This window comes from Pelodiscus sinensis, unplaced genomic scaffold (genome assembly GCF_049634645.1).
Source record: "Pelodiscus sinensis isolate JC-2024 unplaced genomic scaffold, ASM4963464v1 ctg38, whole genome shotgun sequence".
NCBI lineage: Eukaryota > Metazoa > Chordata > Testudines > Trionychidae > Pelodiscus > Pelodiscus sinensis.
Genome location: NW_027465857.1, coordinates 2,429,527 through 2,456,819, shown reverse-complemented (window position 1 = coordinate 2,456,819; position 27,293 = coordinate 2,429,527). Strand labels below are relative to the sequence as shown.

The 27,293-nt window shown below is 49.9% G+C and overlaps 1 long non-coding RNA gene across 1 annotated transcript; it reads left to right on the top strand.

The window, feature by feature from the left end:
* The first annotated feature begins 3,118 nt into the window (after nt 1-3,118).
* Nucleotides 3,119-25,643, top strand: LOC142823915 (uncharacterized). Its single transcript, XR_012898978.1, has 4 exons — nt 3,119-3,339; nt 21,432-21,551; nt 22,796-22,842; nt 25,399-25,643. It is a non-coding gene; the product is annotated as an uncharacterized LOC142823915 (long non-coding RNA).
* The last annotated feature ends 1,650 nt before the right edge of the window (nt 25,644-27,293 follow it).

Sequence of the window (27,293 nt, the reverse complement as noted above, 5' to 3'; positions counted from 1 at the left end):
GTAGTGCCATTAGGGTATTTTTAAGTTCCTTTTTCTTTTGTTTTTCTAATTGCAAGTTGTCAAAAAACTGAGTTGCAGCTTCCAAAATTTTCTCAGTAGTTTCCATTTTCCATGCAATCATATTATTAATAATCTTGTCCTCAATTTCTGGTCTTAAATTCTGCACAAAGGTGGTCACTACCATAGTGCGCATATTGGCATCATTTGGGTTAAAGGTGCTGTACGTCCTCATGGCTGCAAAGAGCCTTGCCTGAAAATCAATAGGACTTTCATCTGGCTTCTGTTTGCAGTTATATACTTTAGCCCAATCAGTTTGCACTGGAACCATTTCGGTAATTGCATTTAGGAGACCTGTACGGTCATTTGCTAGCCCGGTACGTTCTGCAGCAGTAGCAGGAATTCCTGGCAAATCTTGGGGCCATTGCTCACCCAGGTGGGCAGGAGTACCCCAGGACCTCGCCTTGCTTGGGTGTAAAGGGCTTGCTTCTCATGGGGTTCCATTATTCCTGAGAGTAGCATGTCAATGTCTCTGTGGGTAGGCTGATAAACTTCAAAACTCTGGCGCAACTCCCTTTGCAAGCCCACAGGATCCTCTCTTATTTTTGGGAGAGTAAGTCTAAAATTCATGATGTCATTAGGTGTCCAGGGGACGTGGACAAGTGCTGGGGCGCCCCCTGCTGGATTAGGAAATTGTCTTAGTGGGAAAAGTTTAATATTCTCTTTAAACAGTCCAGGAAAACTTTTAGGTCCAACTTCAATAATCACATCCTTGCTTATTTCATTACTTATAGTCACTGAGTTATTTTTGGGATCTATTTTAGTTATAACAAACCCCAGGTCCTTTAAGTCTTTTGCCAATGTTCGCTGCAGCATTTTTTAGGAGACTTCTGACCGCTTTAGAATTACTGGACTCTGAGTATGCTCACAATCCGAAGTTTTATTGGCCAGGTTGACATTCCCCACCGCCCCTGCAGAGGTGTGAGTATGTGCGGGGGATTCAAATTGGGCTGGTGCAGCTGAATGATTGGTAAGCAATATTTGCTGATGCTGGGGCAGGTTGGTGGGAAGGGGAGCCGGGAAATTGGGGACCCACAGGTTCAATAGATCTTCAGGTGGGTCTGGCAGCGGAGCTGGTGGTTTTGAGATGGATGGGTAGATTCCGCTGGGCATGCTTGGTGTTGGTGTAGCAACGTACGGAGGGGGACAAACTTCAGAGGAGTCAGATTTCTCCTTTATTTTTGCCAAGTGTTTTTTCAGTTTTTCATTTGAGTCCTTTGGGCTAGCCATTATGGATTTCTCTCTTAATTTAGAGGCCTGATCATCCCAGAGGTGCCAATAATTCATCTGGGAGGGGTGACTGGACCCTAAGACACCCTTTAAATAATTTAATTTCTCTAATTGAAAGGTACCTTGAACTGGGAATTGTAGTTCTGATTCTGCATAAGTATATTCATTCCACGCGTGTGTGAGCTTTGCCAGCCTCCTGAGCTTAAGACCTGCTGGCAATTTCCCTGGCTGACTATAAATCTGCAGCATTTTACCCAATGGGGTTTTTGGATCTATCTTAGATCCTTTATTCCCCATAATCCCTGTCCTATTACCTATAAGACAGTTCCAATCCGGCACTAACCTGCCTTCCTCTCAGCTTCAAGCCTGAGCTGACCCTGTTTCAGTGTCTTCCCACCGTCCCCTTTTAAACAAACTTATTAAAAAAAAAGAGAAAGACTTACAGTTGCTTGGGAAGGATGTTCTTAACGTAGGGTGGACGCTTACCGCCAGTGAAAGCAGCCATTCAGGACAAGGAGAGAGGAAAGGAACAGTGAGATTTTTTAACACGGATCTCTTACCGATTTGTATGGCGCCTTTCTGTTCAGTCTCGTCACAATCACCTGGTGTCCCGATCCATCCCACTGCTGACACCATAAATGACGGAGAATTTAATCCGAGGGTTCGGATGGGGGCCCAAAACCCCTACCAAATCAATTCCAGACACCCTTCTTAAGCAACCAGCTTTATTCAGGAATGCATTCCAGGGCAAAAACCTCCAGGATACTCAGGAAAAAAAAAGTTTCTGCAAAGTTTCTGCAACTGCCCAAACAAAAGGCAAGGTCTTTTGTACTTTCTTACATGGTAATTACGCCTCTTTCATTGACCACTTACAATTGCATGCATATACAGGTCATGCCCCTTTGCACCAAATTCCCTCCAATCATCATTTGTCCCATCACAGTCCTTTTGCAGCCCTTACAACAGGTTCAAACCAGTTTCACCTGTCCCCTCCTTTTGTATACCTGTGTTCAAGCACGTACCTCTTTACAAAGACCAGACTTAACACCCAGGTCACAGCAGGGGTCATACTGACAACAGTTAAGTTTATCCTTCAAGAGTTTGTCAGATTTTTCATTAAAATGCCAGATTTCATAGATTTTAGCCACCGTGTACCCCTTGGCTATGGCCACATTCAAATCCACCATGCACCAAGTTCCCAGGATGGCCCTCTCCTCGTCAGTGTGGGTGCACGTCTCCTGCTGCTCAGTTTCTGCACAGGTTCAGTACAGTGGGAACATAAGCTTGCCACCCATTCTGACAGATAACAGTGGGAAAACGAGGCCTCGTAACGGGTACACTTTAACTTTAGCAATTCCAAAATAATTTGCAAGGGGTCCAAAGTTGTCATAAACTATATCAGGGTGTCCGATAGGGTATTCTTTGGTTTTGTTTACAAAAGTGTACAGACTGGTAAAATCGTAATAGTGGATTTCTTCCCCGGGGATAGGTTTCTAATAAAGGTGGATAGCATTTGTCCTCCCCCCAAAAAGAGCATCCTTAGGCATAAGAGACTGGGACAACTGGGTACAGTTTAAAAACTCTGCAAGCTACCTCTGTTTCTTGCATTACCTCCTACTTGTGCTCCTAGAGAGTCCTCACTAAAAAACCAAGTCTTTTCAGATAGTCACTCTTGAGCTGCATCTTGTAATAAATTTAGTCCCCTTACTAAAGGGGCCTCTGACTGTTTCTGGGAGGATCCTTTGTGCTGCAATCTAGCCCTAGAGACTACAACTCCCATGAGCCCTTGAGGAAAACACAGGAAGCAGGGCTTGTCCGGGCCTGTTGGGAGAGGGGCTCTCGATTCTGGGGACGGAGGAGCCAGGCTTCTGTGGAGGATCCTTATCCAGTCCAGGAGCTGTTGTGTTGCAGCTACAGTCTGGGACTGAGAGCCTGCCGGGCTTGGATCTAGCAGGCTGCTTCAGCGGCTGCTGATTGCCCTACAGGGGAGAGACTCTGACTGCGCCTGTGGCTGAGAAGGACTACACAAAAATCAGCACACAGGAGGAGGCTGTAAGTAAATGGGCTCTTTGGGAAAGTGCCTCTCTTTGGACCCAGAGTTAGTCTATTCTCTGAGGTCTGTCCCAGGCAGCAGAGTATCCAGCCAAGTGAACCAGAGCTGCTGGCATTTGGTGGAGCCTGCTCCAGTGGCAGAGGAATTTTGCAGCTGGCTGCTCAACTTGGACTAACACACCCAGGACCTGCACAGTGCTGTATTCACTCCGGCTGCAGACTTTCAAGTGTGCCTATGCAAGCAAGTGTCTGGGACTCTGAATCCAGAGGAGTGCACACTCTGGGGTGGGATAAATGGTGGCAGTGCAAATTCCATATAGATAAATTCCTATTACTTCTGTGTACTTTAATTGATTAAATACAATGTTAAACTGTTAAACCCTGTTTCTTTAAGTTGTTAAGTAAAGGCGTGTTCATTCTAATGTAATCAATTAGATGTATCAAGTATCAGAGGGGTAGCCATGTTATGCATCTGACGAAGTGGGTCTTTGCCCACGAAAGCTTATGCTCCTACACTTCAGTTAGTCTATAAGGGTATGTCTACACTACAAAGTTAATTCGAACTAACAGACGTTAGTTCGAATTAACTTTGATAGGCGCTACACTAGCGCTCCGCTAGTTTGAACTTAATTCGAACTAGCGGAGCGCTTAATTCGAACTAGGTAAACCTCATTCTACGAGGACTAATGCCTAGTTCGAATTAGCTAGTTTGAATTAAGGGCTGTGTAGCCCCTTAATTCGAACTAGTGGGAGGCTAACCCTTCCCAGCTTGCCCTGGTGGCCACTCTGGCCAACACCAGGGAAACTTGTCTGCCCCCCTCCTGGCCCCGGAGCCCTTAAAGGGCCACGGGCTGGCTACACAGTTTGTGCCAGTTGCAAGCCTGCCAGCACCCAGCCAGCAGGCCCTGCACCTGGCATGGGATGGGCCAGCCACCCGATGCCACCCAGCCCTCCATCTCTTCCCGGGACCAGCCTGGCGGCTCCCAGGAGCCTGCTCGGGGCCACAAGAGGCGGGCGCCCGCTTGGTCTAGTGCGGAGATCGTGGAACTCATCGAGGTTTGGGGGGGAAGCCTCCGCACTAGCCACAGGAATGCGGCTGTCTACGGCTGCATGGCTGACAGCCTGGCCGCCAGAGGCCACCAGCGGACCCGGGAGCAGGTCCGCTGTAAAATAAAGGACCTGCGGCAGTCCTACTCCCGGGCCTGCCTGCCAGTGGCCGACCCAGAGGCCTGCCCCCACTTTCACGCCCTGGACCGCATCCTGGGGGCTCACGCCGTCCATGCCCCCCGAGTGGTCATCGACCCCGGGGCAGAGGGACCCGACCTGGACACCGAGGAGGAGGAGCCGGAGGATGCCGTGAGCCAGGAGCCTGCCGGGAGCCTGCCCAGGACCCAGGACCCCCGAGGAACCCCACAGACCACATCTCCTGTGTCGTCCGAGGCAGGGGAGGCCTCCACCTGTGAGTACCATCATGCTCCCCTTATGTGTACAGGGGGGTGGGGGGAGAGGGAGCCCAGGGACTGTGCGCCTGGGCCTTGCCCACCATGGAGCAGCAGCTGGGTGTCATGCAGGGGCCTTGGCCTTGCAGAGGGGGGCTGGGTTTCACCCACCTTGTCCCCAGGGAGAACTGACCGCTGCTCTTGTTTCACCACAGCCGCAGCACCTGGGACTGCAGGGCGCACCACCCCACCTGCAACAGCCCGGGCCAGCAGGCGTGCCAGGAACCAGGAGGAGTATCAGCGGCGGCACCTCCGGTTCATGGAGCAGCTGCTCCGCAACCAGGAGCACTGGGTCCGGGAGGACCTTCGGCTGTGCCAGTGGAGTGTGGATGTGCTGGAGGAGCAGGGCCGTGGCCTCAGAGGCCACCTCCAGACCCTGGTGGACCGGTTCCTGCCTCCTCCTGATCCGGCTCCTGCGGCTGCCCCAGCTCTCGCTCCTCCTCCCACCCCTACTGCCCCTGCTCCCTCTGCTGCCCCTGATCCCTCTCCCACTTCCTCTGCATCCCTCGTCCCTCCTGCCCCACCCTCCACACCCGCTCCCCCCTGAGGCCCCCGCACCCGCAGTGTTGCGAGATGGGAGAGCCAGCCGGACCCCCAAGCCTGAGCTTTCCCTTCCCTTCCTCCCCTTCTACCCCCTTCCAGCTCCCTCCTCCCAGGTTTCCCCCTCCCCTCTCCCAACCTCACTCCTCCCTCCCCCCACCCCAGTTATGTAAAATAAAGAGAGGTTTTTTGTCCAAAACAGGCGTCTTTATTTGACATTAGGAAGGGAGGTTAGGGAGGGGAAAGGGGAAGGGGGGGAGGGTGGAAGAAGGCCCCAGTGGGGCATGCAGGGAGAGTTCAGTCCTCCTCCTCCACCTGGAAGCTCTCCCGCAAGGCTTCCCAGATCCGGACGGCCCCCCGCTGGGCTTCCCGGACGGCGGTGGTGCGGGGCTGAGCGTACTGGCCAGCCATGCAGTCAGCCTCAGCCATCCAGGCTGGCAGGAAAGCCTCCCCCTTCCTCTCGCACAAATTGTGCAGCACACAACATGCTGCCACCATGGGAGGGATGTTGTGCTCGGCGAGGTCGAGGCGGGTGAGGAGGCACCTAAATCGGGCTTTCAGTCGCCCAAAGGCCCCCTCTATCATGATGCGGGCCCTGGTCAGCCTCTCATTGAAGGCCTGGCGGGAGGGGTTGAGGTGCCCTGTGTAGGGCTTCATTATCCAGGGCTGTAGGGGGTAGGCCGCATCCCCCACCAGGCACACGGGCATGTCCACGTCCCCGACCCTGATGTGGCGGTCGGGAAAGAAGGTCCTGGCGTAGAGCCTCTGGCACACGGAGGAGTTCTGGTACACCCTGGCGTCGTGTGCCTTGCCGGACCAGCCCACATTAATGTATGTGAACTGTGCCCGGTGGTCACACACGGCCTGCAGGAGCACGGAGAAGTACCCCTTGCGGTTGACATACTGGGAGGCCAGGTGTTCCGGGGCACGGATGGGGATGTGCGTCCCGTTGATGACCCCCCCGCAGTTGGGGAAGCCGAGGGTGCCGAACCCCCGGATGATGGCGTCCGGGTCGGCGAGGCGGACCACCCTGCAGAGCAGCACCCGGTTGATGGCCTTGACCACCTGCGGAGAGACACAGCAAAGCGCGAATCACTGGGGCGCCCGCGTGGCTGGGAGTGCTCGTGCCCTGGCAGTGCCCCGCGCCCCACTCCTGGGAGCAACCCCCGCCGGGCGGCGTGTAGTATGGCCGGGAGAGACCGGCCCCTCCGGTGCGGGGCACTTTTGCCTCCTCCCCCCCCCCCCCCGTCACCCCGTTTTCCCTGGGGCGGCCCATCCCCTCCTTGCAGCCCTCCTCACCCCCGGCCCAGTGGCCGGTGAGTGCCATACCTGCATGAGCACCGCTCCGACAGTGGATCTCCCCACGCCGAACTGGTTCCCGACGGATCGGTAGCTGTCCGGCGTGGAGAGCTTCCAGAGGGCGATGGCCACACGCTTCTGGAGGGGGATGGCGGGCCTCATGCGAGTGTCCCTTCTGCGCAGAGCATGGGCGAGCCACTCGCAGAGCTCCAGGAAGGTGTCCCTCTTCATCCTGAAGTTCTGGGTCCACTATTGGTCTACCCAGCGCTCCAGGACGATGCGGTCCCACCAGTCGCTGCTGGTGTCCAGACGCCAGATGCGGCGGGGCACGCCGGCGCCTGGGCACCGCCGCAGCTGTGCCATGGCCCCCATGGTGGCCAGGCGGAGAGGCAGGGGGCTGACGTGCACCAGGTGGAACCAGGCAGCCTCCAGCCATTGCTGGCAGGTTTGTAGCAGCAAGTCCATAAACTGCACCACAAAGTGCAGGGCGAGCTCTGGCTCCATGTTGCCACCTGTGGCGGCGTCCCCGAAGGGTACCACCGACACAGACGGGCACAGAGACCAACGCTTTGCTGTCCCTCGGCGAGGTTGGAAAGCAAGCAGGAAAAGCTGAGAACCGGCTGTCCAGGGTGGGTCCCTTTAAGCACGAGCCTCAGATATCCTCAGACAGCAGCCACACAAAGCAACTAGTGACCTGATGCCCTGCCAGAACCGGTTTCAGCTGCCCTTAAATGCGCCCCTGCGTCCAATCAGTGTGGATGCGCTAGTTCGAATTAGCAAAACGCTAATTCGAAGTAGTTTTTAAGTCGAGATGCGCTAGTTCAAATTAGCTTAGTTCGAATTAACTAATTCGAACTAAGTTAATTCGAATTAGCGCTGTAGTGTAGACATACCCTGAGGTGCCCCAGGACCACTCGCCGCTTTTAATTATATGTATATTATTTATAATTGTCCTGGAGTTAGGTCCAGATTATTACTGGAATAATTCTATTCCTGGAGGCTCCCAAGGCACACCATTAAGTGTGTACAGGGTCAGCCAGGTAGAGGCACCACCATTGTATATTCTTTATGAGCCAGGGACTGCAGCAAGGGGGTGGATAGGGAATCCACAACTAAACACCATCACCACTGGGGTACTCAGGATCTCCTTTTATGTTAAAAACATCAGGCGCCCAGGCATACCTGTGAGTGTGACCTGCTCCCAAGTAACCCGGGGAGGAAAAAGGGGGTTACATAAAGAAACACAAAAGTTGTCCCTGTCATAGGGTTCTGGGCTTTTTCACAATAACAGGTGACACAGCCGTGGAAAAAACACCCGTTAAACTTAAAGGCTGTGCGCACCCCATCAACATCGGCGTAACCATCTAAGAAGTAGGGGCCTACCTGTAGTTCCCCACCCTGTAAAGCATGCCATAGCTGTATATTTTCTTTGTGAGAGATATACAACAGCCACTGAATAGATGGAGTTGAATATCTCTTTTTCTGCCTGTGGTAATTGTCTGGAGGGGAAAGCAAAACATAAATCTGGGCTCCAAAAACATAAATCTGTACATCGCCATGCAGACGGATGCCAGTGTTATGTACTGGAAAGGATCACTATATGGTTTTATCTTGGTGAGTTTACCAAGGCCTCTATCTGCTATATCTCCCATCTCTGTCATTTTCATAATCTTTTCTCTGTACACCATACAAGCCTGTCTCAAAATTTTAACATCCTGCTGAGAGTAATATGCAAGCTCTTTCTGCAAGTCAAAAGTCTCATTTCCTTGGATTTTTCTTTCTCCCCGGGCATCATGCTGTCTACGCCATAGTGCTCCACATTGGGCATAGATCCCACATAATTTTGATTTTCTAAAGTGTTAAAAAAATGGGAAATACCCTTTGTACCCTTCAAACCCCATCGCCTGTGGGAGCTTGCTAAGCTTCATGGGCAAGACTTTTAAAGAGTCTATAAAACAAATGCCCAAGGCCCTAACTTCCCCACACATTAGTTTACTGCCCTGAGTGATCAGTTTTGCGCCCATCTTTTCCTTCAGTAACTGTCTCACAACAAAGTACGCGTTGTAACCTTTGGAACTGTGTGCTATGAATGTGTAGTCCCGGAACTCTTTTCCAATAAAGGTCTTAAAGTTAGAAAGACACTCATTACTCTTAAATTCCCAGGTTTTTTCCGGATTTAGGGACATGGCAAAAATGTAATTGGGTATGTGCAAACCAGTCTCCTGCATGCATTCAAAATCATAAAAAAATTACTTTTTAATGTGATCCATAAAACATGGGTGGCTGTCTACATCACTGACACTCAAGCCCCGACACTGTTTACAGTGCCGCCCTTTACACTTGTGCTGCTTGTTCACATAAGACTGACGCTCATCGCACAAAGTTTTAGATGGGCATTCGACTAGTTTTTTCAATGTACAGTCTACATGTCTGTCTAAACACTCTTTGGATCGACAATATAGCCTACAGCTAGGACACCTCACCTTCACACCCATGCAGTCAGAGCACCTTACGCTCAAGCAGAGGCGGCAACGATACTGGCAAGAGTGGTCGTGACTGTACACCATGTGGCAAAACTCACTAATTTGTCACACCAAACAACTTTTTCACATCCCGTAATAATGACCATAGTGCAACAGCATGAAAAAAGTATTGGTGTACACTGGCCCCCCCTGTTTAAAAAAGCCTCATCCGCCTTTTGCAGCATAAAGCACCACCTGTATGCTGACGCCTAAATGTTGCTCAAACACTACTACGTCACTGAGCATAACCTTTTTTTGATCTGACCACCCCAATTTCTCATACAGCTTTCTCGCCCCCTCTAACAATTTCACGTCCGTAGGTTTACAGTCAGACATGACGGCCAAGAGCTCACCCGCAAAACACAAACTGGTACCGGTGTAAGTCTGGTCTACTAAATACTGTCTCTTTTTATGGGCGATTTGACTACTGAGGATAGAATTTAAAACTCTATGACCACCCCTGCCCATTTTTTTTACAACCATCACAAGGTGCAACGTCCCGTTGAGGTGCAGCTCTCTATTACTCTGTAAGGGTACGTCTACACTACAGCGCTAGTTCGAACTAACTTAGTTCGAATTAGTTAATTCGAACTAAGCTAGTTCAAACTAGCGCATCTAGAACTAAAAACTAGTTCGAACTAGCGTTTTGCTAGTTCGAACTAGCGCGTCCACACTGATTGGACGCAGGGGGGCATTTAAGGGCAGCTGAAACCGGTTCTGGCAGGGCATCAGGTCAGCAGTTGCTTTGTGTGGCTGCTGTCTGAGGCTATCTGAGGCTCGTGCTTAAAGGGACCCCCCCTGGACAGCCGGTTCTCAGCTTTTCCTGCTTGCTTGCCAACCTCGCCGAGGGACAGCAAAGCGTCGGTCTCTGTGCCCGTCTGTGTCAGTGCTTCCCTTCGGGGGGGACCGCCGCAGGTGGCAACATGGAGCCACGGCTCGCCCTGCACCTTCTGGTGCACTTTCTGGACTTGCTGCTGCAAGCCTGCCAGCAATGGCTCGAGGCTGCCTGGCACCACCTGGGGAACGTCAGCCCCCTGCCTCTCCGCCTGGCCGCCCTGGGGGCCGTGGAGGAGCCGCGGCGGCGCCCCGGCACCGGCGTGCCCCGCCGCATCTGGCGTCTGGACACCAGCAGCGACTGGTGGGACCGCATCGTCCTGGAGCGCTGGGACGACCGACAGTGGACCCAGAACTTTAGGATGAGGAGGGACACCTTCCTGGAGCTCTGCGAGTGGCTCGCCCCTGCCCTGCAAAGAAGGGACACTCGCATGAGGCCCGCCATCCCCCTCCAGAAGCGGGTGGCCATCGCCCTCTGGAAGCTATCCACGCCGGACAGCTACCGATCCGTCGGGAACCAGTTCGGCGTGGGGAGATCCACTGTCGGAGCAGTGCTCATGCAGGTACGGTGCTCGTCAGCCACCGAGCCGGGGGGGAGGGGGGGTGCGAGGAGGGGATGGGCCGCCCCAGGGACAAAGCGGGGGGGCGGGAGGAGGCGAAGGCGCCCCGCACCGGAGGGGTCGGGCTGTCCCGGCCGTACTACACGCCGCCAGGGGGGTTGCTTCCGGGAGTGGGGCGCGGGGCACTGCCAGGGCACGAACGCTCCCAGCCACCCGGGCGCCCCACTGATTGACGCTTTGCTGTGTCTCTCTCCGCAGGTGGTCAAGGCCATCAACCGGGTGCTGCTCCGCAGGGTGGTCCGCCTCGCCGACCCGGATGCCGTCATCCGGGGATTCGGCGCCCTCGGCTTCCCCAACTGCGGGGGGGCCATCGACGGGACGCACATCCCCATCCGTGCCCCGGAACACCAGGCGTCCCGGTACGTGAACCGCAAGGGGTACTTCTCCGTCATCCTGCAGGCCGTGTGTGACCACCGGGGACAGTTCACGGACATAAATGTGGGCTGGTCCGGCAAAGCACACGACGCACGGGTGTACCGGAACTCCTCCGTGTGCCAGCGGCTGCAGGACGGGACCTTCTTCCCCGACCGCCACATCAGGGTCGGGGACGTGGACATGCCCGTCTGCCTGGTGGGGGATGCCGCCTACCCACTGCAGCCGTGGCTCATGAAGCCCTACACGGGGCACCTCAATCCCTCCCGCCAGGCCTTCAATAACAGGCTGAGCAGGGCCCGCATCGTGGTGGAGGGGGCCTTCGGGCGACTGAAAGCCCGCTTTCGATGCCTCCTCACCCGTCTGGACCTGGCCGAGCACAACATCCCTCCCGTGGTGGCGGCATGTTGTGTGCTCCACAATTTGTGTGAGCGGAAGGGGGAGGCTTTCTTGCCAGCCTGGATGGCTGAGGCTGACCGCATGGCTGGACACTACGGTCAGCCCCGCACCGCCGCCGTCCGGGAAGCCCAGCGGGGGGCCATCCGGATCCGAGAAGCCCTGCGGGAGAGCTTCCACGTGGAGGAGGAGGAGGACTGACCTCTCCCTGCATGCCCCACCGGGGCCTTCTTCCACCCTACCCCCCCCCTTCCCCTTTCCCCTCCCTACCTACTGTCAAATAAAGACACCTGTTTTTCAAACAAAAACACTGCGGGTCCGGGGGCGTCGGTGGGGAATGGTTGTGGAGGGGGGGGCAGAGAGGACAGGGGGTGTGGAGGAAGCAGGAGCGGAAGCAGGAGGAGCAGGGGGAGCAGGGGGAGCAGGGGGAGAAAGAGGGGGAGCAGGGGGAGGAGGAAATGGAAATCGGTCCAGCAGGCTCTGGAGGTGGCCTCGCAGGGCACGGCCCTGCTCCTCCAGGGCCTCCAGACTCCTCTGGCGCAGCCTGAGGTCCTCCTGGACCCAGTGGTCCTGGAGACGGAGCTGTCGGTCCAGGAACCGGAGATGCCGCCTCTGGTAGTCCTCCTGGTTCCTGGCTGTCCTGCTTGCCCGGGCGCGGGCGGCTGCTGCAGGCGGTGTGGTGCGCCCTGCAGGCCCCGGTGCTGCAGCTGTAGTGCAAGAAGACCAGCGGTCAATTACCCCAGGGGCCCAGGTGTGTGAAACCCAGCTCCCCTCTGCAAGGCCAGGGCCCCTGCAGGATCCCCAGCTGCTGCTCCGTGGTGGGCAAGGCCCAGGCGCACGGTCCCGGGGCTCCCTCTCGCCCCAGCCCCCCGTACACATAAGGGGAACACGAGGGTACTCACAGGTGGACGCCTCCCCGGCCTCTGACGATGCAGGCGAGCGGCTCTGTGGGGTGCCTCGGGGGTCCCGGGTCCTGGGAAGGCTGGCGGCAGGCTCCTGGCTCTCAGAGCCCTCTTCCTCCTCCTCCGTGTCCAGGAGCGGTCCCTCTGCCCCGGGGTCAATCACGTCCCGGGGGGCAGGGACGGCATGAGGCCCCAGGATGCGGTCCAGGGCATGGAAGTAGGGGCAGGCCTCCGGGTCGGCCCCTGGCTGGCAGGCCCGGGAGTAGGACTGCCGCAAGTCTTTAATCTTGCAGCGCACCTGCTCCCGGCTGTGCTGGTGGCCCCTGGCGGCCAGGCTGGCAGCCATGCGGCCGTAGACAGCCGCGTTCCGGTGGCTAGTGCGGAGATCGTGGACATTGGAGGCTTCCCCCCAAACCTCGATGAGGTCCACGATCTCCGCACTTGACCAGGCGGGCGCCCGCCTTTTGCGCCCCCGGGCAGGCTCCCGGGAGCCGCCAGGCTGGTCGTGGGGAGCAGTGGAGGGCTGGGAGCCCTCGGATGGCTGGCTCATTGTGTGGCAGGTGCAGGCTGTGCAGGCACGGGTGCTTGCAGCCTTGCAACTGGCACAAAGTGAGTAGCCAGCCCGTGGCCCTTTAAGGGCTCCGGGGCTGGGAGGGGGGCAATAGAGTTTCCCTGGTGTTGGCCAGAGTGGCCACCAGGGAAACCTGGGAAGCCTTAGCCTCCCACTAGTTCGAACTAAAGGGCTACACAGCCCTTAGTTCGAACTAGCTAGTTCGAACTAGGCGTTAGTCCTCGTAAAATGAGGTTTACCTAGTTCGAACTAAGCGCTCCGTTAGTTCGAATTAAGTTCGAACTAACGGAGCGCTAGTGTAGCGCCTAGGAAAGTTAGTTCGAACTAACGGATGTTAGTTCGAACTAACTTTCTAGTGTAGACATACCCTAACAGTTTTGACGTTTGATTTAAGAAATCCTCAGTAGACAGCTCATTCCTAGTTCTTCTGACTGAAAACAAAGGGTTAGTTAAATTATGGCTCTCTAAACGTAACTGAACAAAATCATTAGGGCCTACCCTCCCATTAACGTCATTGAGAGCTAACTGTATCCCCCTATGTATGGCTTCAACAACCTGCTGAGCTGAATTTATTCACTCAAGATTCACAAAACGAAATCCCTCACAATACACCGACCCTCCAAACCTAGGTAATTCGCATTGCCAGCTTCTCACTGGGTGTGTCTAAACTACATGGCTCCATCGATGGAGCCATGTAGATTAGGCTGATCAGCAAAGGGAAATGAAGCCGCGATTTAAATAATCGCGGCTTCATTTAAATTTACATGGCTGCTGCGCTGAGCCGACAAACAGCTGATCAGCTGTTTGTCGGCTCAGCGCGCTAGTCTGGACGCTCCCGTGCCGACCTGAAAGCCCTTTATTGACCTCCCCGTTATGCCTCGTAGGATGAGGTTTACCGGGGAGGTCCATAAAGGGCTTTCATGTCGGCAGGGGAGTGTCCAGACTAGCGCGCTGAGCCGACAAACAGCTGATCGGCAGAGCGGGGCAGCCATTTAAATGTAAATGAAGCCGCGATTATTTAAATCACGGCTTCATTTCCCTTTGCTGAGCAAACAAATCTACATGGCTCCGTCGACAGAGCCATGTAGTCTAGACGTACCCTTAGTGCTCAGCTTGACCCGGTAGCAAAGTGTTTCCCCCCGTGTCTTAGAGCTGTGGCCGCAGCTGCTGTACTATTAGAAAAAAGTCAATGCCTGGTATTGGGTCACCACCTAACACTTGCTGTACCCCATGCAGTGCAAGCTTTGTTGAATAAGACTAAGACCCAGCATTTGTCAATGCAAAGACTGACTAACTATGAGAAAGCCCTTTTAGGAGCCCAGAATGTCTCTATAGTACGCTGTTCTACTTTAAACCCTGCCACCCTTTTCCCTAACCCTACTGATGGAGAGCCCCATGAGATGGAACCCCACGATTGTTTGGCATTGGTGGACCTCACTTGTACCCTGCGATCCGATCTAAGGGACGTTCCTTTGTCAAACCCTGATTTAGTGTATTACACTGATGGGTCATGTAAAAGGGATGAAAGGGGAAACCTAATAAGCGGGTATGCTGTTGTTTCTGATCATGCAATAATTGAAGCTCATTCTCTTCCAGGGATAAAAAGTGCACAAGCAGCTGAACTTACTGCTCTCAGTCGTGCCTGTATTTTAGCTACTGATCAATCTGTTAACATTTATACTGACTCAATGTATGCTTTTAATATCTGTCATTCTGTAGGTCAGATTTGGAAACATCGAGGATTCTTAACGTCCTCGGGAAGTGCCATTTCTAATGGATCCCTTGTTAATGACCTCTTGCTTGCTATTCAATTACCTTTTGCTATTTCTGTTATGCATTGCAGTGCTCATACTGATAAAACTGATACTGTATCAGTAGGAAACAGACGGCAGATTTTGCAGCCAGGAATGCAGCTGCCTGTGGACCTCCAGCTCCATTTCAAATCCTGGTTGCTGTTTCTGTTCCCCTGACTCTAAATGATTTATCCCTGTTGCATTCTAGGGCACCTGAGAAGGAACAACACAACTGGTACAAAGCTGGGTGTCGTCTTCAAGATAATAACATTTGGCTTTCACCAGATGGACGACCTGTGGCTCCTTCTACGTTGGTGTCCCAATTGGCTACCATTACCCATGGATTAGGACATATGAACAAAAGGGGGGTAGCGGACCAGATTCTGAAGCATTGGTATGCGCCCGGGATTCACCAAGCTGCTACTAAAATCACCAGCAATTGTGCTACTTGCCAAAAGTTCTCTACCTAGGGTGGAGAAAAGACTACTCTGAGTGCTCATACTTGGGCCTATGGACCCTTTCAATATTTTCAGATTGATTTTATAGAGTTAACCCTTTCCTGTGGGTTCAAGTATTGTCTGGTTATTGTATGTGTGTTCAGTGGTTGGGTGGAAGCTTTCCCTTGCCGCCGAGCGGACGCCACTACTGTGGTGAAGAAATTAGCTACTGAGGTGGTTCCCAGATTTGGAATCCCTTTAAAAATTGACTAGGATAAAGGAACCCATTTCACGGCCAAAATCCTGCAAGATCTGTGTAGAGCCCTCCACATAGAACAACGGTTCCATACTCCATACTCCATACCATCCCCAAAGTTCAGGGCATGTTGAAAGGAAAAACCTCGACATCAAACGGAAGTTAAGCAAGATTATCTATGATACTGGACTAAAGTGGCCGCAGGCTCTCCCGACATATCGCCTCCTACTGAACCTGTCAGCCCAGAGCCAGAAGAGAATGACTTTCTACCGCTTTCTGAGAAAGAAATTGAATCACTTCTCCTGAACGAGGGATATACATCATTGGAAATCAAAGACCTGGACCTCGTTCACTACGCTCTCACTACAGGCCAGATCCCTTCTGGTCCTACTAGTCACATTGACATTCCACAAAAATCTACACCCGACCTTGCCATTGACCCTACCGGCACTCTGTCAGAGGACGGTGGGTTTTCTGAAAGCTGTTTTCCTTCCTCTAGATTTACTTATAACCTCCGTCCGCGCAAGTGCTGAAAGGATTACAATCCCTGCAGAATGGCTAAACTCTTGTTCCTCCTTTGTATAGGCCTTATTTGGCTCCAAGGGGGGACTGGTATTGGTAGTAACACCTTTCTGCAGTTGGCAGAAGGTATGGCACGAGCCGCAAACAAAACTAACTGTTGGGTGTGTGCCTGGGCACCACAAAGCGCGCATAGTGGATACCCAATAGGTGCCCTTCCGTTAAACAAAACTGGACTAGTAAGTGATGCATTACTGGAACAAAATGACCAAACTGTGTGGTTCAACCAGACTGGGTGCATCCAATTATCATTCAGTGGTACAAGCCCCCTATGTAGGAATCTTACAGGTACCACCTTTGTCGGGAAATCAAGCTGCACACACATTCTAACAAAGGCGGATGGGACACATGTATGGCATAATGGTTCCACTATGTCTACCGCAAACCTTTGGTGTATTCTATTCAAACCAGAAATAACAACCATATGGGGAGGGACCACTAGTACAGACCTTTGCAAGGAAGGTAACACCACCTTTGGGAACCGAGCCATGATGATATATCAGTCTGACTCATGGAACATGTATAATTATTGGTGGATATGCGGTAAATTTGCCTATAAAAGGCTTCCGCAGAATGCCTCAGGGTTTTGTTACCTCGGTCTTGTGGCACCAGCTATGAGGATTGTTGACACTTTGCCACCAGGGCATATCAGGAACAAGCGGGACGGGTCTTGGGAGAAAGCATGGAACTGGATAGGACAAACTGCCCTTGCAGTAGCTGAAACTACCATTCCATGGGTAGGGCAGGCAAAAACAAATCATGATTTAAAAACAATGTCCCTGCTTATGGAGAAATTCATGAATACGACAGAGGGGGCATTAGGTGTGGTACAAGAAAATTTAAATGAATTGCGAATCTTTACCCAGCAAAACAGACTGGCTCTTGACTATCTACTAGCAGCTCAAGGAGGGGTATGTGGATTAATAGGCCCAGAGTGCTGTGTTAAAGTTTCTGATGTGAGTTCAAACCTAACCACAAGGATAAAGGAAATCCAAACATTGTCCGTCCAGAAAAAAACATTTAGAGAGCAGTTGCAAGACTGGAATCCTTTGAATTGGTTGGGAATAGAGTTAAGCGAACTCATGAAGAAAGTGGTGGGAGGAATATTGATATTCCTTGTCTTAATATGCTCTATATACATAATGATACAGCTAGCCTTATGCTGTATTAAAAGGTGCTTACAAAAGATAGAGAATGTAGCAGAAAGCAAGGTACAACAGATGCTTCTGCTAAATGTACAGAACCCTCCCGAGAAAGACTACAAAGACACTTGCACGTTTGAGGATGAATGGGAAAGGATGCTTAAAATTAATTGTGATCCACAAGTGGATCAAAGGGGGGAAAGAAGGATAAACTTAACTGTTGTCAGTATGACCCCTGCTGTGACCTGGGTGTTAAGTCTGGTCTTTGTAAAGAGGTACGTGCTTGAACACAGGTATACAAAAGGAGGGGACAGGTGAAACTGGTTTGAACCTGTTGTAAGGCCTGCAAAGGGACTGTGAGGGGAGAAATAATGATTGGAGGGAATTTGGTGCAAAGGGGCATGACCTGTATATGCATGCAATTGTAAGTGGTCAATGAAAGAGGCGTAATTACCATGTAAGAAAGTACAAAAGACCTTGCCTTTTGTTTGGGCAGTTGCAGAAACTTTGCAGAAACTTTTTTTTTCCTGAGAGTATCCTGGAGGTTTTTGCCCTGGAATGCATTCCTGAATAAAGCTGGTTGCTTAAGAAGGGTGTCTGGAATTGATTTGGTAGGGGGTTTGGGCCCCCATCCGAACCCTCGGTCGGCAATCCTGCTGTTAAAAAGAGTCGGCCAATAAATCATCTCTTTTTATACCCAGCTGTTCTTTTCAAAGTATAAACCGCCGGCCAGTCTGGAGGGAAGAGACTGGTTCTTAGTCTATAAGCTTCTGGCGTGGAGGCAGTTAAATCCACCACCAGGTAGCCATAAGGTCTTTTGGTAGCATCCTCAAAAGCTTCTAGAAGGAATTGAGCCTTTCCGGGGTACATTTGCTGAGTGAGCGTAGCGATTTGTAGTTTATCCCTGGGCTTTTTAACAGAACCATGCACTTAGCGTTTATAATAATCGTACGGCTCTTTTTTCCCTAACAAAATACATTCTGGACTATATACATAATGCTCTGGTTCCTGTGATGCATGTACTTGATAAAGGCTTTCTCAATTTCATCACTTTCACAAGCAGAGTTCATCAGATCATCTATGATAATCATATTCACTTTATTGGTAGGAAACAAACGGTCATCATCCAAAGCATCAGGCAGCCCTTTCACAAAATTTATAAAGGGATATTTAAAGAGCAGTTCTTTATACAGAGGTTGCCAGCAACTGTAACACTAAAGAATGTTCTCGGGTGTAACAGACAACATTTGTTCAGCATTATCTAACACATTTTTTATAAATAAGTTTTCCCGCAGTTGCTAGGTCCTGCGAGAATGACAGAGAAGGGGTGTTTCCACCTCATATCCATTTTCCAAAGCCACAGGGCAGTGTTTTAAACCCTTCTCCTACGACCCTCTTGCTGTAAACAACTTTCTGTGTTTTCTTAAGGGTCTTTGTTTCTATTTGCCACTGATTTTTGTTTCTTACAATCGAGGGTTGATGCACCTCTATCTTATTTGGGGTGTTCTCCCCCAGGGCTCAAGACTAGACTGTTCAAACTGTCAAAGTTGATTTTTTTCCACAGTTTGCTACGTTTAGGGTAATCCCTTTGACTTTCATATACGCCTTTCCTCCTGACAGCTTGTACCCGCATGTTTTCGGGCCTGCTGACGCAAACTCAGTGATGTGTTGATCTGGTGGGATCTCACTTGTAAGGTCCTCTAAATTATCCCCCAGAGGGGAATTCCACTCACTCTCCCTTTTCACAAATACCACTGAAAAAGAAACGCATGCTCATAAAAATGCTGTCTAATAAAAGGGTCTCACATAAAGGAAAGAAGCATCTGGTGAAGCAGTCTGGGGGGGTTTATCGGCCCTCTGTTAAGTTTTGCTAGCCCTCTGATAAAGAAGCTTTTGCGTAACTGATAATGGAGTATGCAGAAAAAATGTACCTGGTGCCCAGCCACCAGTTGGAGCAATTAAGGGCTCCCCCTCCAGTGGAGGAAAATATCAGAACAACCATAATTTACTTACTGGATGCTGAAATGAAGTCTGTAATTCAAAGGACTGACTTAGCCGAATATGAAAAGGCTAAATTTTACAGCACTGTGCTTCAAAGGTACCTAATGTATGTGAGGCAAAGCAATGCAGATAAAGGGAAAATAAGTCTGTTTCTACCAAAACAGAGTGTGATGGCCAAGCCTCCAGAAACAGCAAACACCTCAGACTCTGTTGTTCAGGAGGTGTTGGATAACGTGAATAAGCATTATAAGAAAAACGCCTCAGTGTTGCTAAATAAGCTGGGCCAGGATAAAACTCTCTTCCTGGAATGATAAAGGAGCGTTTGTGTACAAAGGCTCAGTGGTTAAAGGTTCTAACATGCTTGACTTAGTCAGAGCTGTCACCCATATGTGTTCTGTCCCTAGCAGACATGTACCTAAAGGGTGGGATATGTTTATGAATGTCATGGCAGAACTAAATGTCCCAGCTTCCATCATGGGCAGTGCAGACAACAGAGATCTTTTGGAACGCCTGAAGGCCTCAGCTGCTGACGCTTGGGTAAATCGAGAAACACCGACCCCTTTTTTGCCATCTAAAAAATTAAAATTGGCTAAACTATATAAATGGCTGTGTGTGAGAAGTTTTTCATCTTCTAAAAATAATTTTGAACCTGATCATGTTTTGCTTTAAATAAAAGACGTCTATACTTCAAAAAAATTCTGTGTACTTTTTTCTGAATTGGTCACTGTTTTAAGAATAAAAATTAGGAAAACAAACATCAATTGCCTTTAAACCCCTCACCTGGGGTGCTTTATTGAGCAACATGACTATGAAAGTCATTGCACGATACACATGTCTGAGTTTGCTGAAACATGTTTTGAGCAAGACTAGGCATGCCCAAGAATTTAAATTTATTTTTTACAAAATTCATCACCATCCATCCGGTCATTTTGCATTAAGTCATTAGAATACAATTTTAAAATCTGGTCAAAAGATTAACCCCTGCTATGGTAATGAAAGAAAAACACACAGTGATAGCCGCAGGCAACAGAGAGGGGGGCCCTGTAAATGTTGGTGGCATTTTTGTTTAAAAATTTCATGATGCTTCTAGGAAACAACGCACTATTCAGGGGATGCCTGTACGAGTCAAAAAACTCTCCACGGTTCCACACCACCAGATATAAAGGCGAGCCAGTGTTCTCCTTGTTGGTTGTACGGGTGCGTGTTGACCACCAAACCCAGGGGGCTCTGAGGCAGCCTGCCACCAAGGAGCCAATCGCAAGGGAACACATCTAAGAAATTTTCTTTTGTATAAGGGTCTGTTGATAAGACACATGTGAGCTGCACGGTGTCCATCTTCACATGTATTCAAACAGAATGTTTCTCCTCTGATTTATTTCTATAACGTTGTCAAAAACCCCATACACGATCATATTGATGGTGACCGTCAAAACCTTCCCAAAGTGTATTTCTGCTCCAAGGTTCCCAGTTTTAATCAGGGAATAGTGATCGGTGCATTCCGAGTAGGGAGACAGATCAAAGGCAAACAAGATGTAACCCCGTGCAAATGCCTCACAGTCAGTTAACAGAGAAGGATCTTTCATGCGCTTGCCAGCTGTCTGTACCAGATTCATGTACACTCTCACACAGCGTCCGGCCTCAAAGTCTGGTTGCAGAGGCTTGGTTGGTATCTGTTCTCCATCCACATACAGGGCTACAAAATTAATATCATAATGTTTAAAATGGAAGGGGTTTTTAGCATAACTTCCGCTAAAGGTGTCATTATCCACAAACCCTAGGACAAGCATTTTGGGTAACTGTCCCAAGAACAGGTTCACCTGGTTACTGACCCTGCTGTCCATGGGGATGCTAAACACTTTCATTCCCACATGGTCCACCGGGTACTTAGCATTAGTCGTAAGCAGGGCCTCCGCATGCCCCAGACGGACACCTGGGGCCACCTGCACTTTCTTCACAAAGAGGGACACTGATACAATGTGCAGTTTAAAGCCCCCAGCCGTATTGCCCATTAAGCAGAAGGCATTTTTACTGTGCGTCAGTTTCATTTTCACATCCACCCCGTTCAACAAAAGTTTTCTTGAAAAAACAGGTCGCTGTGTAGATGACCCAGTGACTCTACTGTCCTGCTCTGGGCCGTCCGCCTTGCACGCCTCACAAATCCTAGATTCTCACCATCCAGCTCTGGGTTTTTTGTGTGTGTGTGTTATCCAGGAGTTTCTTTGTGAAACAGGCTGGTGGAAAATTGTGTAGCGAGAGTGTTGTCGCTGTAATTGAGAACCGATTCGATAAAGGCCCTGTAAGGGTAACAGTTGTTGCTTTGGCTTACTAGGTGGTCTCCCAGCGTAACATCCAACTGACGGAAAACAGAGGCCACTGGATAATTCACCAGGCCTACCACGGCATCCCTGGGTAGTGCAGTTCCATCTCCTTTTACTATCTTGCAACAAAGGTACAGTAGCGTGTTGTTTAAATCCATATAATCTATGCTATTTCCTGCTATAAAAAAAGTTGATGGGGGCAGCCTCCGTCATGGCTGACAGAGGTGGCACCTTGATATAGATGCTTTTCTCAGTGCTGGTCTGCGTAGGGGCTATTTTGAACAAGTCGAGTTCGGATTTGGTGCACTCTTCAGACCCGCAGTGAACCAAAGCCATGTTGATTAAAATATATCTCTTTTACCAGGTACAGAGCATGTCCTCTTTCGCCCTGGCTTCCTCTTGGACTTTTGCTTATGGCCAGTCCTGCATATCAAAGCTCTTCTTTTAAAGGGTTTCAGGTGCCTGTGCATCGCAGATATGACGCATTTTTCGTTCTCTTCTTCCTTTTAATATACATCAGCCCTGACCCCTCCTGTGCAGCTGGATTCCCCACCTTCTCCAGAACAGCATGGGAAACGTGACCTATCACATCTCTAGCTATGTTTTGAGTGGCTGTTTTTACGTGGGGTTTAATAATCTCTAGCCCCCTCCGCAAAAGCGGTACGGCTTTTTGAAAGAGACTATGGAATATTCCACCCATGCCAGCCCCGTACAGCACAGGGCCCCCATGACAACCAGGAAGGGCATATCCAGCCTGGACTTTGTAATTGTTGCTGTGTAGACTTTGGGGTCGCCGTAATTTTTTATGATCACCATAACAGTGTTTTGCTTTTTTGGAAACCTCGTTTTCTCCGGGAATGCAGGTGCAGCTTCACAATCACCTTACTGAAGCAAAATGAGACGTGTCTGTTCTGATCTTTTTATTTCAATGGTGATGGTGTCAATGTGGTGTTTACTGATGGGTACGTAATGAAGCTTATCGTAGGTGATGGTAACAAATGCATTGTTATTTCCTCTGATGGGGACGCAGCATAACAGGGGAACAGAAAAGTCCCCCACAAACTGGTGTTCTACAATATCCGTGTATAGATAAAAGGAGTTGAAACCCCCTGTGATGTCTGCTGAGAAGGGGCTTTTCTGGACACTGCGCCTGGAGGCCAACCCCAGAATGTTAGCTAGTTCCCCAAGAGTAGAAAACGTGTAAGTAACATCGGTGGATTTAAGTCTAACTTTTCTACCCACAGGGTCATAGTGCATGATCACCTCAGGTGGTCCAGAATGATGCACCACAACGCTGTTCATATGTTCCAATAATTCGTGTATGGCTGAGTAATAACCTCGTCTCAGGATATAACTCCATGTTTTCTCTCCAAAGGTGATTTGGAAAGGGGTCCCCTCAGTACTATTCTTCCAGCTGTGCAGGTATTGTATTTCCACTAGCCCCACCTCCCAGGCACCCGGGAGATCCGAGGGCTTTATTACCTGTATTGTAAAGTTTGAGCTGGTGTTTTGGGGAAAAACCCCAGAGCTGGCGTTGCTGGGCAAAGTGATGTAAAAGCCACCGTCCTCCATTTCTTTCTTTGCTTTCATTCATGCCTAAATGTTACAGAGTTGAGAAGCTTCTACCTAGCTGTCAAACTTGCTGGGCTACCCCAACCATTTTACCAATAGCTGCTTTTTTCTCCCTTTCCCTGCTAGAACTTTCTCAATCCTGTAAATCCTGTCTTGTTTGGGGTTTACTTTTTGTAATTCTTCAGGGTAAAAAGACCCTGTCACTGTCTCACCCCTGTAATCTATTAACCGGTAGACAGGTCTCTGGCCCCTGGTTAAGGCTTCATCCACTATGAATATCTCATCGGTAAACGTCCGTTCATCACCTTTTTCAAAAGCTCCTTTGGTTTTAGATAGTCTCACATGGTCGCCTTTTCTAAAAGGGGCAACAACCAGTTTTATTTTAAAACCGTCTCCATAAACAGTTTTCCACACCTTCAGAGAATTCAAGGGGTTAACGTCAGCTGGTCTGGTATATCTAGTTCTGTGAAAGCTCCAGTTGTAACTCTTTATAAACTCAGGTAACACGTCAATGTAGTGAAAGGTATTGTGGGCTGTAAAATATCTCCACAGCCTAGATTTTAAAGTTCTGTTAAATTGCTTCACAACCCCTGCTTTGACTTCATTGTTAGTAACAAAATGGTGGACACCATGCCGCTTTAACAACCACTTAAAGGTTTGTTTAAAAATACTTTTCCCCAATCAGTTTGTAATTTTTGAGGCACGCGACCTTCGCTGAAAATAGCTTTAAAGGCCTTGACTACCTCACTGCCCGTCTTGTCCTTTAGGCCTAAGGTCCAGGCATATTTGGATAGAATATCTATCACTATTAAAGTGTACTTAAAACCACTGTTGTGTTTGGAGAACAGGTGCATATCCACCAAATCTGCTTGCCATTGTGCATCCACAGCTGAGACAATGGTCTTGTTTCTTTCCAAATGTATTTGAGCTGGTTTGTGTAAAGCATAAGCGTCCTGGTCTGAAAGCCATGATGTTACCTGTCTTCTATTCAGTGTTACTATGCTTTTTGGCTGCTTGAAAGAGAGGGTTGACCCTACCAAAGCTCTCAACTTCCCCAGGGCTGTAATATATTTTCTTTAACAGAGCCATCTGAGTAGACATGACTGTCACTTGTGTTAGTAAAAGACATTATAAGTACAAATTTAATAAAGTTTTATTAATCACATGGTTTAACATGTGCTTTTACAGCCATCTGCAACATGGGCGCCATGACACCCACCAGCATCACCAATAGGGAGTCCGAGCTGATTCATTCTTCCACTTTGTCCTTTAGTCCTCGAGATCTATGCATTAGACATGAGCAAAACCAGCTGACATGAGATAGATTCACTCCTGCAGGACTACCGATGTGCAATTTCTCTAAGGCCTCTAAAAAAGCATTGTCGAGCTGTTGAGAGATTGTCAAAAAAAGAGTACGCTCCTGCTGCTGGTTGTTAGATTCACACAACCCCCATTATGCCCCAACCTCAATCATTCATTTACCTGTCTGACTTCTTTTCCATTCACCTTGTTCTCTGGAGATTCCTGCAAGCCGCAGTTGCCTTCTTCCACAGAGGTGAACAATGAGAGGCTCATTGGGCTGCCCTGTAAACGGTTGGGTTTGGAGGTTGGGTTCCGGCATCTCCAATAACAGCGGGGTAAAGGGCCCCTCTTCGCCCCTCCTTCCTCCTTGGAACTGTTGTTGATGTAGTGCTTTCTCTGCATGCGGTCCAAGGCCCTCAACGCTAAAACAATGTCTGAAGTTCTGGAGGGGGTGGTGAAGGAGTCCATGTTTCCTCTCAGCGTTTCCACGATTTCTGAAACATGCGCTCTTGGAACAAGATGGCCTCTTTTGTGTGGCGCTGGAACTTCTGGGGAAGTGCTACACTCTGATTGGTAGAGGGAGGTGGGGGAAGTTCTTAGGGAGTCACACGACCCTGTAGTAATGTAGGAACAGGTTTTAACCCACTGTGATAGTCAGCAGGCCCTTAAACTATGGTCTCAGGCCAACTGAACAGCAGGCCTCTAGAAAGTTTAGCCAAAGACCCATAAGGCCTAGCTGGCCTGACTAAAGCCTTGAGTTCAGTGGGAACACAGGATGAGCATAAAAAGCAACCCTGCCTGTTTATCCTAAAGTAGAAACCAAAGAAGCATAATATTAAGTAGGGAACCATAACTAAACTCTCATATCATAAGTTTCACACACCCATGCAAGGCCAAAGCCCTGGAAGGGGCCTCAGAGTCTGGGCCATTCTCCTGAGAAAGAAACAACAGCCACCTTTTCAAGGTCAGCCATGAATCGTTGCTAAGGAACTAGAGATAGCGCCCCCATTCACAAGACCAATTTGCAAATCTATCAAAGGTATACTTTAAATAATTGCTTGCTGCATATCTCATTTTGTTATGTTTTTTGCTCTATACCCCTAGACAAGCACCTATGGACCATACCTATCACCTATTGGGGAAACACCGTTACCACTCCTACGCATCCCAAGTGGAATGTAACTACGCCTCGCACATTTTGGGGGGAGGGTTGGGGACATATACTTGTGTTTAGCAATTGTGTTAACCTGAGCTGTGGGCGGAGTTACTAAGTAATCTTTTAGCTTTTTTGGCTTATTGGCTCATAATATCTTGCTGCTAGAACCTATCCAGGGGTATGGGAACGCCCCTCTCTGTCGTTTCTCTCCGCCCATCAGCTCCCTTTATAGTGTCTTGTAATCATTTACTTGGCAGTGTTCGCTGAGCCCAAGCGGCAAGGTGACACTCCGCCAGCGCTGTGTGTAATAAACCCTCCTGCTTGAATCTACACAGTGTCTACATTTTTGGTTTCCAACAAATAAGATGAAGGCCTAAAACATAAGCCCATGCAGCACAGGACTGGTCTGAGGCCTGAGGCCTAACTAACAATGGACAAAACATGGCTAACATAAAGCAAAGCTAAGCTGTGAGCAAGAGGCAGGCCCCTGCTCACAGAACTTGGCACAAACAGGGCTGAAAGAGCAAAATACTAATTGGTGCTAGGTACCAACTGCAGAGCAATAATTGGTACTGGTCATAAGTTGAAATCACATGGTACCACCAGCTCATTAAAAAAGACCTTGGTACCCACTCCTCACAGATACAAACCCAGGTTCAGGAAAGGGTCTAAAATGACAGCATGATGGATAGAAATTATCTAATCAAACCACGAGGTACAGAGTGATGGGTGGTATCTAAGTTGCATCAGAGGGTGGTAACCTGACAGCATCAGAAGGTGGCAACCTGATATGTCAGCAGTGAGCTGTGACTTGTTGTACCTGTATATGAGGTGGTGTCTTGGGGGAACAGTCTTTGGATGACCTTGCATTAACAGGTGTGTTGTTAGCAAGACACGAGAAGTTATTCTTCCGCTCTACTCTGCGCTGGTTAGGCCTCAGTTGGAGTATTGTGTCCAGTTCTGGGCACCGCATTTCAAGAAAGTTGTGGAAAAATTGGAGAGGGTCCAGAGAAGAGCAATGAGAATGATTAAAGGTCTAGAGAACATGACCTATGAGGGAAGACTGAAGGAATTGGGTTTGTTTAGTTTAGAGAAGAGAAGATTGAGGGGGGACATGATAGCCGTTTTCAGGTATCTAAAAGGGTGTCATAAGGAGGAGGGAGAAAACTTGTTCATCTTGGCCTCTGAGGATAGAACAAGAAGCAATGGGCTTAAACTGCAGCAAGGGAGGTTTAGGTTGGACATTAGGGAAAAGTTCCTAACTGTCAGGATGGTCAAACACTGGAATAAATTGCCCAGGGAGGTTGTGGAATCCCCATCTCCGGAGATATTTAAGAGCAGGTTAGATAAATGTCTATCAGGGATGGTCTAGACAGTATTTGGTCCTGCCATGAGGGCAGGGACTGGACTCGATGATCTCTCAAGGTCCCTTCCAGTCCTAGTATTCTATGATGATTCTATGGGCCATGGGATTAAGGTGGAGTACACGCTGGCCCATCGGGGTTCCTCACCATCAACAGGTCTTAGATGGTCCCTGGGCGTGGTTCAAACACATGATCCAACCCGACCAGACCTACACCATCTCGGGCCATAGTATCTTTGATAATTTGTACTTGGTCCGGGATTTTCCTAGATTTCGGGTGTAGGGATGGTCTGTCGTTCGCCCTCCTGTCCCTGGACCAGGAGAAGGCGTTCGACAGGGTGGACCATGGGTATCTCCTGGGCACTCTGCAGGCCTTCAGGCCCTGTTTTCTGGGTTTTCTCCGGGAGCTGTACCCCCTGGGGTTTCAAATAATGTGCCCTGCTCCAGGAGAAGGAGGAGGGTGTGGTAGCTGCTCCTTGC